Genomic DNA, 17714 nt, shown 5'->3' with positions numbered 1-17714 from the left:
AGCACTACCCCTTTCTTTTCCCTGGTGGAGTGGCCCATCATCACACACTCTAGGAAGAGACATACAAGGAATAGCAAGGCCTGAAGAGGTAAGGAACAACCACAAAAGCCACCACATGCGCCGCCATAACAGCTGTCTGAGATGAGCTGTTCACTACACTGTTGCTGTGTGGGAACTGAGAACAACCGAGGGGAGTCTCTAGCGGACGCTGGGTGAAGTACCCAGCCAGATAGGACAGCACCACTGGGCTATTCCTGCCTGTCCGGGCAAAAATGTTTGCACAGCCATAATTCCACCCGACGCATGCACTTTGTCCAGATATAATGGAATAATGTACAAATAATGGTTTCAGACTGTCAGATCACGGTGTTCGGGTAATGGATTGTCCGGGTAATGGACATCCGGATAATAGAGGGATTATTATTGATAAGGCATGTGGTGCCTTGGCAGACTTTTTTTGCCTGAGTTTGTCATCTTGTATGTTTCCTTCTAGTTGGAAGTTTGCTCTTATTCTGTCCAAAAGAAGGGCAGTTGTTCCCAGTTCTTAGAATATTGCCTGTTTGCACTAATATCTTTTTCTTCTAAAGTCTGAATATACTGGTATCCTCAGTAGGAGGATTTTTCGACATCTTTCATTTCATAATGTTCTCACTGACTGCCAGCAAGGGCAGTGTCAGAGATATTCGCTGGTGCTTATACTTATTTGTCTTTATATATATATATATATATACAGTAAACCCTCGATATAATGAACCCCGGTATTGCGAATTTCGGATATAACGAACGGTCAAATTGTGCCCGAACTTTCCCCGGATTTTGTGAACAAAGGTCACCAAATGAGGGGGAAGTTTGGGAATCAGCCCACGGTGACAGCAGCATCCCTTCCTGGCACATCAAGTTTACTTCAGTAGCATCCCTTCCTGGCACAGTAAGCGTACTGTAACAGTACAGTACTACATTATACTGTATTCTTATTATAAGCATTGTATTTACATGTTCAACTTCATAAAACATCAAATACTCTATGTAAAACTTCATAGTGTTAGGATATGATTAAGCACATAGGACCAAACAATTCCCCTTATATAGCAAACTGAGTTCGGTAATCCCCCGAAAATACCGACCCCTTGTATAAGGACCTTTTGCACATAGCGACCCACCCTTCCCCCCAATTAGTTCGTTATATTGAGGGTTTACTGTATATATACAGTAGTGCACCAACTTTCGCTACAGCAGGATTCGCGGAATCCACTTTCGCGGCATGCACCAAATATTCCCTAACTTCCACTTTCGCTTGAAAAAAATCGATTTTCGCGCACAAATTTTGGGTTTGGGACAATATTTTGAACTTTGAATTTCCTGCACCGCCTGCCTGCAACCCACCGCCATCTTGAATGACGTCATGTCAACACTCTGTCCACCCATTCCCGCCATTGTGTACGAGCTTGCTAGCTCCATTGTGTTGGATTCTCACGGTTCAATGGGCTCTACTATACCTGGTAGTGTGGGGAAAGGGCCTGGTGGTGTGGGGGGAGAGCCGGGAGGCAGTGGTGGTGATAAAAAGTGGCCGGGACATTCAAAGTCGGGAGGAAAGGCCAAGGCTAAAAGAGAGTATCGTGTTGGAGTGAAGAAACGGCAGTATAATAATGAAATGAAAAGGAAGATAGTTGAGCACATGGACAAGGGCGCAAAAAACAGTGAAATCTGCCGTATATTTAACATCCCAGAATCGACAGTGCGTAGTATGAGGAAACAGCATGGTGGTAGCGAGGCAGCAAGAGGTGGCGCCAATACGTCTGGCGTGGCTAAATAAGCCTGCCACGCGCCTCGGATACTTACCCCCAACATCCATTAAACACCTCAACCTGGAGAGGATGGAGGGTGAAAGACTGACGAAGAGAGTGTATGTGAGTGAGGTGGAGGGGGGAAGAGGGAGGGGGAGGCCGAGGATGAGATGGAGGGATGGGGTGGAGAGGTATATGAGAGAGGGGGGTGTGAGTTGGGAGCAGGGCAGTGAAATGGCGGGGGACAGGGCGACTTGGAGGCGATTTGTTTGTGGCCACCCCAAACGGGATTGAGGCGTCTGGCAATAGATAGATAGATAGATAGATCTCACAATGCAATGTACAATAGTGATTTGATGTACTGTATTGCAAGTGAAAATGAAAATCTGATGTTACTTTAGGATAACCGGGAACCAATTAGCCTTTTTGCCATAAAGACACTGCCCCAATTTTCATTAATTCCACTTTCGCGCATTATTTTTGGACCCAATTAGGCGCGAAAATTGGTGCCCCACTGTAGTGTATATGTGTGTGTGTGTATGTATATATATATATATATATATAGGAAGGAGTAGTTGCAAGGAGAGTGGAAAGGTTACAAGAGGATGAGAAAAAGGCAGAGTATAAGAGAGAAGTGGAGGAACGATTGGGCAAATATGAATTGGAGCAGATGGGGCACGTGGAAGGTGTGTGTAGAATATTTACAGAAGAAATATGTGCAGCATGTGATGTGGTGTGTGGAAGGAAGAGAAGACGGAGGGGGGTGCAAGGAACAGCGTGGTGGACTGAAGAGGTGAAACGGGCTGTGGCACAAAAGAAGAAAGCATACAATGAATGGATGAGAAATAGGGACGTGGAAGAAGTTGAGAGGCGGAAGAGAGAGTTATATGTAGAAAGGAAGAGAGAGGTGAAAAGATTAGTAAGAGAGAGTAAGAAGAGAGTGGATGAGGAATTTGGAAGGAATTTGAGTGTAAAGTGGAGGGACTGTAAGAAAATGTTCTGGAAAGAGGTGAAAAGAGTAAGACAGGGTGGAACTGAAGTTAGCAGGGGAGTGAAAGATAAAAATGGTAGATTACTAGTGGAGAAGGGAGAAAAAGTGAGCAGATGGAGAGAACACTTTAAGGAATTGTTGAACGTGGAGGATGGAAGTAATGCAAGTATAAGTGGCTGGGGAATGGCTGGGAGAAGGAGGGAGGTGAGAAGACAGGAAGAAATCAGTAGGATAGAAGTTGTGGAAGCAATGAAGAAAGTTAAACCAGGGAAAGCCCCAGGAATTGATGGAGTGTGTGGTGAAATGTTGAAGCATGGGGGAGAGAGAGTAGTAGAATGGATGTGGAAGATGTGCAGATTGGCCTGGGAGGAAGGTAGAGTCCCGGAGGATTGGAAGTCAGGTATAATTATTCCCTTGTACAAAGGAAAAGGGGAAAAAGAAGTGTGTGGTAATCATAGGGGCATTTGTCTTCTTAGTATAATAGGAAAAGTGTATGGTAGGATACTTATTGACAGAGTTAGAGAAAGAACAGAGAAATTAGTTGGAGAAGAACAGGGAGGCTTTAGGAAGGGAAGAGGTTGTGTAGATCAGATATTCATTCTCAGATCTTTAGTGGAAAAGTTTCTAGAGAAGGGAAAGAAGTTGTATGCGGCTTTCATGGATATGGAGAAAGCATATGACAGGGTGGATAGACTAGGATTGTGGAAAGTGTTAAGAATATATGGAATAGATGGGAAGTTGTTGAATGCTGTGAAGAGTATGTACGATGGTGCGAAGGCTGCAGTGCGTGTGGATGGTGAACTAAGTGAATTTTTCTCTTTGAAAGTTGGGTTGAAACAGGGATGTGTCATGTCTCCATGGTTGTTCAATCTGTACATGGATGGGGTAATAAAAGAGGTACAAGGTAGGGTAGTGGATGTTGGAGTGGCCCTGGTGAGAGAGGATAGTGTTTGGAAACTCCCTGTACTGTTGTTTGCAGATGATACCGTGTTGTTGAGTGAAGACGAAGGAGAGCTGCAAGGCTTGGTGGATGAGTTTGAGAGAGTATGTAGGAAACGGAATCTAAAGGTGAATGTAGGGAAGAGTAAAGTGATGGTCTTTGAGAGAGGTGAAGTCAGTGAAGGTACAGCGAGGTTGGATGGTGAGGAATTGGAAAATGTGAGTACGTTTAAGTACTTGGGTAGTGTGATGAGTAAGGATGGAGGTTTGGAGGGTGAAGTGCTTGAAAGGGTACAGCAGGGAAGAAAGGTTGCTGGTTCTTTGAAAGCAGTGATAAGAAACAGGGAAGTGAGCATGGAAGTGAAAAAGTTACTACATGACAGTATTGTGATACCAACTCTAACGTATGGAAGTGAAGCTTGGACGTTGTTGGAAGGACACAAGTCAAGAGTGAGAGCCGTGGAAATGAGTTATTTAAGAGGAGCCTGTGGAGTCACATGGAGAGACAGGCTGACGAATGAGGATATAAAGGAGCGTTGTGGTGTTGATGTGGATGTGATAGGAAGCATTATGAGGAACACACTGAGGTGGTTTGGCCATGTGGAGAGGATGGAGGGTGAAAGACTGACGAAGAGAGTGTATGTGAGTGAGGTGGAGGGGGGAAGAGGGAGGGGGAGGCCGAGGATGAGATGGAGAGATGGGGTGGAGAGGTATATGAGAGAGGGGGGTGTGAGTTGGGAGCAGGGGAGTGAAATGGCGGGGGACAGGTCGACTTGGAGGCGATTTGTTTGTGGCCACCCCAAACGGGATTGAGGCGTCTGGCAATAGATAGATAGATAGATATATATATACAGTAATCCCTGTAATAACCAGACACCCAATTCTCGGACCCCCTAATTTCCAGACATTTTGGGCCTGGGCATACGGAACCCCAAAATGGCCAAAAAACGAAAAAAATCCAAAAAAAAAACAAAAATTTTTTCCCCACTGGTAATTTGAAACTGGTGCACAGCACCAAACAGCTGTGTTTGCGCATGGCCGCTGGCCCCCTGCTGTTCCTGCCCCCTCCCCAGTTACCACCTAACTACCATCGTGAGTAGGCTAGATGCTCATTGCAGTGGATGCTGCACGTGCTCGTTTTTGTGAATAAACAGTGAATAAACTGCAATACCTCATGGTATTTACAGTGTTGTGCAGTGTTAAGAAATTAGAATTCAGAGTGCGAAGGATTAAGTGCAGAGTGCAAGACTGGTGTGTTGCAACTGGCGTGATACAGTTAAGAACAGAATGTGCAGTGTTAAACAATTACAACTCATAGTGCAAAGAATTAAGTGTAGCACAACACTGGGTTACTGTATGTGCTTCAAGAGCATTTTCACTATTGCCAGAGCCTTAGAGGAGGCAGCCACAGATGTGCTGTAAGTACCCTGTACACTGCTAAAAGCCTTAGAGGAGGCAGCCACAGATGTGCTGTAAGTACCCTGTACACTGCTAAATATTTTCCATACTCTCTTCTGATTCCTCATTCTCTGGTTTCTTTTCATTTATTTCTTGGTTTCTGTCCCTTATTTGTGTGCATAGGGTCTTAAATAGGTGCTGTGCATGTCTGGTAGGGAGTTATGTAGGTGGCTTTCAAAGTTAGGCTGGGATAGGGTCCATAAGTACCAGTCCAGGAGGCAGGGGCCCAATATCCGGACAAAACCAATTCCCGGACATGCCTTTGGCTCTATTACATCAGATAGTGGAGGGATTACTGTATGTATATATATATATATATATATATATATATAGATAGATAGATACACAGTATATATATATATATATAAATATATATATACACGGTATATATATATATATATATATATATATATATATATACAGTAAACTCGCCCGGAACACGTTCTTGCCGAACACGCTCGCAATTATACACAGTTAGTGCTGGGATATGTATAAGATAACGTAAGATTAAAGAACCATTACGGAAACTATATATTTACGCAAGAGAGGCCTTTGATAGGCCAAATCCTCGAACATCAGCTCAGCACACACGGTTTGTTTTGATCATGTGATGTGTTTCGCTGTACTGCTTTTCCTCAGTGCTGTATTTGTAAGTTAAATATTTACAGTACTGTTCTGATAAATTTATGTGCAAGTTAAAGTATTATTAAATAACGTTCAAGCAAGAAATAAAGTCTTATAACCAGTTCTCTGATAGGCGTCAGAATATTACCTTTTTTATTTGTTTGTTAAATATTTGCTGTACTGCTTTTCCACAGTACTGTATTTGTAAGTTAAATATTTACTATTCTGGTATGCACTTGTAAGTTAAAGCACTTAAAGAAAGTTAAAGCATTAAATAAAGCCATGTAAACAGTTATAGATTACACACGATCGGTGGGTTCCAAGACAATTCGCCATCATGTCAATTCCCTGTCAAAACATGAACGATTTCCCATCAGGACAATTCGCACCCTGTATGATTCCCCGTCATTCTAGAAATATATTAATTAATCAATACTTTTATAAATATACTTATTAATTAATCAATACTTTAATAACTATATTTCAAGGGGATCCATCAAAGTCTATGTTGTCTTGTTATTGTTGTGATGGCGAACTCGCTTGACAGCGAATAGTCCTGAAACCATTTTGCTCCCTAGACTCCCTAAACGTGGTATTTTTCTGTTATCTGCCATATTAATCAATATGAAGCACTTTAAGTGGTTAGAAGGTTTATTTAATGTTATAACTTACAAATACAGTACTGAACAGCAAAACTTCATCATACAAATACGTAAACACAAAACAACATTCCGACGCCAATTGGTTTTGGCATCGGAATGTTGCCTTGTGTTTAGGTATTTGTATGTTGAAGTTTTGCTGTGCAGTACTGTATTTGTAAGTTATAACATTAAATAAACCTTCTAACCACTTAAAGTGCTTCAAATTGATTACCAATGGCAGATAACAGCAAAAGATCACGTTTAGGAGATCTAGGGAGCAAAATAAGGAGTAGTTAAAACTTATGCGGTTTCACGCCGAACGCGCCACGTTAGGAACAAAACCCACGCATTGGGGGCGAGCTTGCTGTATATATATACATATACAGGTATATATATATATATATATTTATACATGGTATAGAGGGAACAGGGATCGTGTAGAAAGAAGCTTGATTGATTACTTGCTCGTAGAGAAGTCGATATTGGGAATGGTTGCTGATACGAGGGCCATGAGAGGACGATGCGGAGGTCTGTGAGATCATATGATTGTGGTATGCAAGATCAACTGAGAGGAGTGAGGTGGATCAGGAGAGAGGGGAGCAGTCAGGGAGAAAGACTGAAAGTTTAGAATCTGAGGATCAAAGAAATGGCAGATGATTACAGGACCAAAGTAGAGGAGGAGTTAGAATCAGTGAATTGGAGTGAAATGGATCTGGATAGCCAGTGGAATGCTTATAGGGATTGCATGGTTAGGAATGCTAAAGCGGTGTATGGTGAGGCAAGAGTAACAATAAAGAAGAAAGGTATGGCATGGTGGGATGAGGAGGTTAACCCGCTGCATGCCAGTGACGTTAAACAGTCTGACATAATTCCGCGGCCAGTGCCAGTGCCGTTTTAAAACGGTTTTAAATAAAAAACTTCACTGTGACCACATTTTTCAAGATTCGCACGTAAAAATTGGCAGGCATGTAAGATAACTGTTCCTCTACCATCCCCCTGGCTGTCAAGGCCATACACTCACTCGCTTCCTCCCTCACACTTGCTCTGCCTCACTCTGCCTGTGTGCCTCACCCTGTGCTGTACATAGTGAAGGCATTTTGTAAATAATATCGTGTAAGTGTAAGTTGTAAATATTTTCTTGTAAGTGTAAGAACTATATATTGAAGTCAAGTTGTAAATACCTTCTTGTAAGTGCCAGGACTGTACGTAATAAGGTTGTACCTATCTTCAAGTAAGTGTAAGATAATGCATTCACAGTGAGAAAGACACGCAAATTGTGATAGATGCTGAAGTAATAAGTAATCAGAAAAGTGTACTGAACATTGCAATACCTTCCCAGCATAAATACCTGAGTATACCTTACATAGAAAACTGTTTTCTCTCACGTACGTGGTGAGCATGAGAGAGTGGCTATACCTGTACACGAGTATGCAGGACTCAATAAAACTCATTTCCGAGCCTCGGTGAGCATTTTAATGGCGAAATTTGTTGTTTCCACATCAAAATCTATCATTTTAGCAAAAAAAAAAAAAAAAAGTCAAAAGTCAAAAAATGGCTAGCACTGGGGTGACCCTTAGGGCTAAAAATAGCCGGCATGTGGTGGGTTAAGAGAACGGTGAAGGAAAAGAGGAAGAAATGGCTAAAGTGGTTACAGGACAGGGGTTCAGTTGAAATAAGAACTGAATATATTGAGAGCAAGAAGCACGTAAAGAAACTAGTGAACAGAAAAAAGGAGGAGGTAAATGATGATCTAGGAAAACAAATGAATGCAAATTACTCTGAAAATAGGAAGTTATTCTGGAAAGAGGCACGGAAATGTAGAAAGGAAAACGGAAAGAAATGTGATGGTGTGAAGGATGTAGGTGGTAGATTATTAACCAATGGGGATGAAGTAAGGACCTTATGGAAAGAATATATTGAAAGGTTGATGAGTGGGAGTAGAGAGAGCAGAGCGGCTGTAAACATGATTGGTTTTGGGGGTGTGCGGGGAAGGAATACAGTACCAAGAAACGTGACACTTGCACAGGTGAATGTGCTGTGAAGGGGCTGAAAAATGGGAAAGCAGCTGGGGTTGATGAGATGTATGCAGAGATGCTTAAGTGTAGCGCAGAGAGTGGAATGAAGTGCTTGTTGGAGATATATAAGAAGGCATGGATGAGTGAAACTGTGCCTGAAGAGTGGAAAAGGCTGTGATTGTACCCCTGTACAAGAATGAAGGTGATCATGAGATGTATGCAGAGATGCCTAAGAGTAGTGGACAGAATGGAAGGAAGTGCTTGTTGGAGATATGTAAGAAGGCATGGATGAGTGAAACTGTGCCTGCAGAGTGGAAAATGGCTGAGATTGTACCCCTGTACAGAAATAAAGGTGAGCGAAGTGAGTGCAAGAATTATGGTGGTATAAGTTTATTGAGTGTGGTTGGGAAGGGATATGGAAGAATTATTTTAGAGAAAGTAAGGGAGATCTCAGAAGTCCTAGCGAGTTGTGAACAGGGTGGCTTTAGGAGTGGCAGAGGATGTGTGGATCAAATATTTGCAGTGAGACAGATAGTAGAGAAGGCTTGTGAGAAGGACCATATGGTGATTATGGCATTCATGGATCTGGAAAAAGCATACGACAAAGTGGATGGAGAAGGGTTGTGGAAAGTTTTGCGCACATATGATGTAGATGGTAAGCTGCTAGGTGCTGTCAGGAGTTTTTATGATGGTAGTGAAGCATGTTTAAGGATTAATGAGGATCTAAATGAATGATTAACAACCACTGTGGGCATGCAACAAGGTTGTGTGATGTCCCCATGGTTGTTCAATATTTATATATGGATGGGGTGATGAGAGAAGTAAAAACACCAATAATGGAGAGGGATGGCATTGGTAATGAATGATGATGGATGGAATATCTCAAATTTGTTGTATGGTGATGATGCAGTACTGCTTGCAAGTACTAGACAAGAACTTGGTAGGCTATAGTCAAACCAGAATATGAAGAGCTCTGGAGTGGATTTGGGGATTAAGTACAGCACTGCCACATCTTTACCAAAACAAAACCACCCGGTATCCAGCATTTTCTATAATATTTTGAATGGGATAACTCCAACAAAAATATACTACCGTACTTTTGTTACGTTTAGTCTTTTTGGTTCCGTTAACCCCTTCTTTACCGACCCCTCCCCCCAATGTAAACACTACGTTTACCCCCGATACCGACCTGATAACTCCCCCTCCCATAGTGTGAGGGTTAGTGCATGTTTTTGGCCACATCAAAAAAATTCTCTCTTTGTGATTTGTTTGTATACTGATGATCACATAAACCCAGCATGATGTTGGTAATAAAAAAAGATTATAAAATAAATCATTATGGTATATAAGTTTACATGTCTTATGCTGAAGTTGTTACCCAGGTAACTACTGTACAAACTGACTTGAAAAAAATGTCTGCACAGATGGATGGCATATTTATTTACCTTGTAAGGTGTGCATGAAGTGTGTGGACACATGTGATGGTGATGGTGACCTTGACCCACTTGTTGCCGAGAGTGCAGCGTCACTAAGCTCGCTACTAATTTCCTCCTCCTCCTCACTCACATCAACCTCGCTATCATTTTCAGGATCACAGTCATCTACTAACACATCAAACACTGCTGCATCATCATCTGATACATCTAAATAAGTATCCTCACGAGGAATAAACTCGTCACTATCGGAATCCGCCAGAGATGCCATGAGAGAAAAATATCCTGTACACCCTCCCTCATGGTCAAGTGCGTGGTAATTGACTCTCTCAGGCAGGCCAAGGGGTGTAAATTTTGCCGTATGTCAGCAGAAAATATAGTATGATATCTGTAGTAGAAGTTATAAATAAAATAATGATTGGTCAAAAGAGGTTACATCACAGATGAGTGAGCAAGCCATTGGTGCCGCCGCAACTCAATCATGACGCATCTTGTGATGTCAGAATTCATCAGAACTTCGTCACAGTCTTTGTTGTCAAAACACAGAGCTGTTGCTAACGCGAGGTCATCAGAAACAGCCTTACTGGGCTATCCTGAGGCCCATAAGCTGCCATTCATTAGAAGGTGTACCAGCGTACCAAGGTAGTGGTTCTGGTGTCTCATGGGTGTTTACAGGCGATGTATGGGGGTACATCAAAACACATTTTCGGTAAAGAAGGGGTTAAGGCTATTATCGGGTATTATAATATAAAAATACAAGCTATAAACAGTCCATGGTGGGTGGAAGGCAAGTGGCCATGACTGACTGAAACACGCGGGTCACCGGAAACGTGGCAGCGTGGTCTAAACAACGTTGTCACATGTTGTATAGAGTCGTTGTTTATATTCTTATAAAGAAAATAAATCGTTACTATGATTTTTTTTAAATATATTATATAGAGAGTATTTCAAGGTACAGTAATATAAAATTGTTAATATATTAACATTCAACAATGTAAAGTTGAAAGTTTAAATGTTTGGCATATGCGCTTTCCTTACCTGCCACACCCCAGAGCTCTTCATATTCTGGTTTGACTATAGTGCAGAGTTTTGCAGAGGTCTGTGAGTGTTCTGCCTTGAGAGTAAATGTAGAAAAGAGTAAAGTGACGGTTACTGAGAGAGAAGGTGACTCCCAGTGCGATGTTACAGTGAATGAAGAGAGACTGGAATTGGTGAGAGAGTTCAAATACCTGGGTACAGTGATAGAAAAGAGAGGAAAATTTGCGAAAGAAGTTGAAAGTAGAGTGACACAAGGAAGAAAAGTGGCGGTTCCAATGAAGGCCTTAATAAGAAAGAGGCTTGAGTGTTGCAGCTGCACAAGGCTTACGTGAGGGAATGTTAGTACCAACTTTAACAAATGGATGTGAGAGTATGGTGTGGCACGAAAATGAAAAGTCAAGAGTAAAAGCAGTGGAGATAGGACTGCTGAGGAATGTATGTGGAGTACAGAGGGTGGGTAGTATACAAAATAATGTGATTCGTGAAAGATGTTGAGTGAGGAAGTCGGTAGAAACCAGAATCGAAGAGAGTGTACCTAGATGGTATGGTCATGTGGAGAGAATGGATGAGAATAGAGTGGTGAAAAAGGTATACCTGAGCGAATTTGAAGGAGGGAGGAGGCAAGGTAGGCCAAGGAGAAAGTGAAGAGACATGGTGGATGAGTGTGTGAGGAAGAGAGGTTTGGAAGTCGATGAGGCTGTGGAACTGACAAGAGATTGAGCTGGCTGGGTGAGTGTTGTGAGGAGAAGTGCATGATCAGGGATCTGGCACCCCTTCTTAACGTGGATTGACCCAATCGGATACGTTTATGTGAAGCTACAAAATGTGGTGAATGTTTTTGTGTGTCCGATGGAGCCAGGATTCCAGGGGCTTGAATGATGAGTGAATGGAAGTGTGGCCTATTGGATTGGACAAATTTGGGCTGTCTGGACATTGCTACCACTCACCCTGCCTTAGGGTGGGAAAGGAGGTGCGGATGATGATGATATATATATATATATATATATATATATATATATCATCATTATCATCTATATATATATATATATATATCATCATCCGCACCTCCTTTCCCACCCAAGTCCAGGGTGAAGAGTAACAGTGTCCAGACAGCCCAAAATTGCCCAGTCCAATGGGCCACGCTTCCATTCACTCATCATTCAAGCCCCCGGAATCTTGGCTCTATCGGATATGCCAAAAACATTCACCACGTTCTGTAGCTTCACATAATCGTATATATATATATATTTATATATATATATATTTATATATATATATATATATATATATATATATGGATGGATTATGGTAAAGCTTAAAATTCAGGATGCACAAGGAGGGCTGAGAATGGTAATGAATGGTGAAGGATGAAATAACTTGAATTTGATACATACTGATGACTTGCCGTTGACTGCAGAGAATGAGAGTGTAGCAGAGGAAAAATTTAGGGAATGGAGAAGTGGAATGGGGGTACAGGGGTTGATGGTAAATATGGATAAAAAAAGTGATGATCTAGGGTGGATGACAGTACTGTCAAAGCAGAGGGAGTGTGGCTGTACACAGTTTTGCCAGTAGCATGTGGAAAGAAACTCCATCTTTTACAGTGCTTGTAATGAGGGAGTACATACAGGATATAGTGATATTAGGTGGGTCTGAAATGTGCTGATTTCGTGTGTACAGTAGATAGGGGAGAGCAGGCAGAGGCAGAGAGGCAAGAATAGATTCCCCTTGCTGAAGAGTCTTTTGAATGTGTTCAAGAGTTTTGTTATTTGGGGGACATTTTATGTGCTGGAGGTGGGGTTTAAGCTAACTCAGTGGCTAGGGAAAAGAGAGGGAGAAAGAAGTACTGGGAGTTGTCCTTCCTAACATAGAGGGCTCACCCTTTGTACTAAGCAGTCCTTGTGTGCAGTATGTGTTCTGATTGTAATTATGTACTGTAGTAAGATGTGGGGAATGTAGGAGAGGATATTTATAGGCTTGAATGTATGGAAATGATAATGAGTAGATGGAGGTGTTGTGCATTCTTAAGTGACAAGTCTGGGAGAGTTAGGATTGCAGATGAAGAGTTTAAGAGGAAGGTTGAGACTTGAATGTAAATGTGTTGTGATGAGAAGAAGTAGATTGAGATGGTTTGGGCATATGGAGAGGGTGGATGATGACTGCTGGACACAGAGAGTGAGAGTTGTGAACAGTGAGAGTAGAGTTGCATGAGGCAGACCAAAAAAGATCAGGGGTGAGGTCATTGAGTGTGAGCCCAGGGATAAGGAACTAAATAGGGAGGCTGCTAGAGATTGAGCAGCACGGAGAGTTACCATTAAATTGTCAAGGCTGATGCATGCAAGCATGCTAGAGTCTTTAAACGAAGAAATGAAGCAGGTGTGGTAGGTGGGGCGCTCACCATCCACTCACTTGATGTAGTGCTGCTGTCGGGTGTCTGCCCTTTCCTCACCTCCATCCTTCTTTCCCTCCATCCTCTTGTGTCTTTCCTTCCTTCATTCTTTCCTTGTCCTTCTGCCTACGGGTGACTTTACACTCCCTCTTCTGTCTTTCTTTCCTTCATTCTCTCCTCTTCCTTTTGCCTGTGGGTGACTCTGCACTGAGTGACAAGCCAAATGATTTCCAGTACACCAGGAAACCATTTACTACACTGGGTGGTAACCATATAACCAAATTTGGCATTTGGTGGTTTAGTGGGTAATTATTGCGCTCCAGTTGGATTTGGCCGGAGAAGGTTTATATCCAAGGGGTGGTTGGGGTTAATTGCTCACCTAATGCCACTCAGGGATGAGTGAGGCTGGTCACTCTCATCTTAAATATTGGGACCAACTTCCTAGCCCCGGGCTCCTACACTCCTTATGGGGCAGTGTAGGATTAGATGATGGATGGATGAATGAAGCAGATGTTGCTGTGTTGCTAGTTAACCCCTTAACCGCGGGGCGTCACTTTCGTGACGCTTGGGAGCAAGGGATCATACCGCGGGGCATCGCTTTTGTGATTCTGTGTTATTTTGAATTCACCCGGGCTTCCAAGTGGGGGCTTGTATCATCTATCAGTACTGCCAATGTCCAACACTAGTCAGCACTCCTAATCTCATCTGTACTCCCATCCATTGTTGACAATTTAGCCATTTCTCCCCGTTCTTGACTCCCCTCCCTACCCCCCCTCCATTACCCTATCCTCTCGCCTGCCCGGCCGTGCTACGCTAAGTAAATCTTCCCTGGAATTTTTCACTGATTTCATCCATTGAAATAAGCCCTATGTCCTATTCTTATACCAAATAATATATACAAGAAAGAAATAAGGTAAGTGAGAGTGCCAAACACCTGGAATTGGCTAATTATCACCTGACAACACCTCACGTGCACTCGTTCGCTAATTTTCGCTGTTTTTTCCCCTTGAAATATGCTGTATAATCTATTTTCATAATAAATATACATGTAAGGAGGGAAGGGAGAAGCCTAAGTGATATTTACATTCACCTGGAACTACCTAATTTATAATGTATTGTCTAGATTTCCTGCCAATCATATCAGTGCTAAACAAAGATGTTTCAAGATCTAACATTGGTAGCTCTGAAAATATATCTCCTAAGTAGGCCTCTAATCTATTTTCGAAATAAATATACATGTAAGGAGGGAAGGGAGAAGCCTAAGTGATATTTACATTCACCTGGAACTACCAAATTTATAATGTATTGTCTAGATTTCCTGCCAATCATATCAGTGCTAGACTTAGCTGTTTCAAAAAGTAATATTGGTAACCCTGTATAACCCCTTAGCAGGCCTCCACGCTAGCCCTCCGTTATCAGGTTACTCTCAACTTCCGAAGTGAGAGTACGTATGTTTCTTCTTGCTGACTTCAAGGCCTTTTTTCACCCCCATGCAAATGGCCCTGTGACCTTTACCCCCTACTAAACCTCGTGTGGAAAGAGGTAAAGGGCTGACAATTGATAAAAGAGTGACTACGATCTTTCTATTGAGTAAAACAGTGCAAGTGGAATTGTAAATAATGTGTAAATAATGTGTAAACAGCAAGTGAAAGTAATGAATGTAAATATACGTGAACAATGGAAAACAGTTTTATAAGTTATTTCAAGTGACAGTGCACAACACAGTGTAAATAAAATAGAAATGTAAATAACGTAAATAAAATAGAAATGTAAATAACGTAAATAAAATAGAGAACGTAAATAGAAATGTAAATGAGTAGTATTATAAGAATACGAGTATATACCCTAGGAGTAATGAAAGTGAAAGTTTCACTCTAGCATGTCTGAATGCTATGAGTTATGAGAGTGAAGATGAAAGTGACATTCTCTTTCAATGCCAGTATACAGGACGAGAAAGTGAATGCTACGTATTTTACTGAAAGAAATTAAATCCCTACAGTGACAATAAACTAATACTACTGAAGAAAACTTATGAATAAAGACTGTAGATATATATAAGTGTTATATAGTAATAGAAATATAAAGTGTGAGGGGTTTTATGAATAATAAATGACAGACTACTAAGAGCGAACTAGTGCCAGTGCGACGATCAGACGCGCTCGTAATTTCCATTGCTTTCACAGTGTTTTTTTTTTTTAGTATGGATCCCAAACTACTTGAAAATTGTAGAATAGTGTTTATAGTGTTTGTATCTGGCTGTGGTAATCATATTACGGGTTGTCGGGAAGTGTAAAGTGGAGACTTCGTTACCCTACTTCAGAGGTCTCCACAAGTCCTACGGTAACTGTCGAAGGCTCAACAATCATTCCAGGAGAAAGCTGAAGGTATGTGCCATAAGCATATGTAATTTTAATGTTCTAGGACTAATAACTGATTTTTGGCAAATATTTTTTGAGAGTCTGTCGGAGCCCAAATAACCCCGCGGCACACGCAAGTCATTGGTAAACAATCCCGCGGTGTAGGGGTTAATAAGGAAGAGGAGTTTTGCATATTGGTGCAGAGTTTTGTGGATGTTTGGTGCTTTGAAAATCAGTCTGTCTAGCTATAGCTTGACGCCCTAATCCCGCAAAGGGTGGCCACGGACAATACGCCTCCAAGTTGCTCTGTCACCCACCATTTGACTGCCCACCCCCCAACTCACCCCCCCTTCCTTATATACCTCTCAACTCCATCCCTCTACTTCATCCTCGGTCTTCCCCTCCCTCTTTCTCCCTCCACCTTAGCTACATACACCCTCTTAGTCAGTCTTTTATTCTCCATTCTCTCCACATGTCCAAACCACCTCAGTTTATTTCTCCTAATTTTCTCAACCACATCCGCATCCACCCCACAACGTTCCTTCACTTCTTCATTTGTCAACCTGCCCCTCCATGTCACTCCACATGCTCCTCCTCTCAGGTAACTCATTTCCACTGCTCTCACTCTTGACTTGTTTCCCTATAGCAAGGTCCATGCCTCGCTTCTATACGTCAGTGTAGGGATCACAATACTATCATGCAGTGACTAATTAACTTCCATACTCACCTCCCTGTTTTTCATCATTGCTTTCAGTGAACCAATAACCTTCTTTCCTTGCTGTACCCTTTCAGGCACTTCATCCCCAAAAGTTCCATCCTTACTCATCACACTACCCAAGTACTTGAATGCACTAACATTCTCCATATCTTCACCATCCAACCTCACTGTGTAGTCTGTGACTTCATTCCTCTCAAATACCATAACTTTAATCTTGTTCACATTAACTTTCAGATTCCTCCTCCTACACACTGTCCCAAATTCATTCACCAAACCTTGCAACTCCCATTCATCTTCACTGAACAATACTGTATCATCAGCAAACAGCCACACCGGAATCTTCCAAATCTCACCCTCATTCATTAAAGCCACCCCCAACATCCACTGCCCTACCTTGCACTTCCCTTACAGCCCCATCCATGTTTATATTAAACAACCTTGGAGACATCACACATCCCTGTTTCAGTCCCACATTGAGATCAAAGAACTCACTCAGCTCACCATCCACTCACACCGTAGCCCTAGCACTTTTGTACATACTCTTCACAGCACTCAACAATTTCCCCTCCACTCCATATATTCTAAATACCTTCCACATACCTTGTCTATCTGTTCTGTCATAGGCTCTCTCCAAGTCCATGAAGGCAGCATACACTTTCCCTTCTCTAGATACTTCTCCACTAAACATCTTAGAACAAATATCTGATCTAGACACCCTTTTCCCTTCCTGAATCCCCCTTGATCTTCTCCAACTAGCTCCTCTGTTATATGCCTAATGCTATCAATGTGTACTCTGCCATATATTTTTCCAGTCACACTAAGAAAGCAAAAACCCCTATGGTTACCTTATACTTCTCTCTCCCCTTTTCCATTGTATAAAGGAACAATTATACCTGATTTCCAGTCCCCTGGAACCGTTCCCTCTTCCCAAGCCAATCTACACGACCTCCATATCCACTCCACAACAATCTCACCCCCATACTTCAGCATTTCACCACACACTCCATCAATTCCTGTGGCCTTTCCGATCTTGATCTTCTTCATTGCATCCACTACTTCTGCCCTACTGATCTCTTCCTCGCTCCTCTCATTTCTTCCTCTCCCAGCCATTCCCCAACCACTTATACTCTCACTGCTCTCACTCTCCACATTCAGCAAATCCTCAAAGTGCTCCTTCCATCTCCTCAATTTTTCTCTCTTCTCCACGAACAATCTATTATTTCCATCTTTCCATCCCCTACTATTTCCCCTTTCACACTGTCTTATCTCCTTCCAAAATAATTTCTTACTCTTCCTTCATTTCACACTCAGATTCCTCCCAAACTCT

At 42.1% G+C, this 17714-nt stretch overlaps 1 protein-coding gene across 1 annotated transcript in view; it reads left to right on the top strand.

Annotated features, from left to right (window-relative positions):
- LOC145391972 (mitogen-activated protein kinase kinase kinase 4-like) overlaps positions 1–17714 on the top strand; it is a 503013-nt gene that overhangs the window by 156993 nt on the left and 328306 nt on the right. The gene's annotated exons all lie outside the window — the stretch shown is intronic.

This window comes from Coenobita brevimanus, chromosome 20 (genome assembly GCF_032717465.1).
Source record: "Coenobita brevimanus isolate Jiangsu-jjx chromosome 20, ASM3271746v2, whole genome shotgun sequence".
Lineage (NCBI taxonomy): Eukaryota > Metazoa > Arthropoda > Malacostraca > Decapoda > Coenobitidae > Coenobita > Coenobita brevimanus.
The sequence above is the reverse complement of the archived record's forward strand: the minus strand, read 5'-3'. Positions and strand labels throughout refer to the sequence as shown.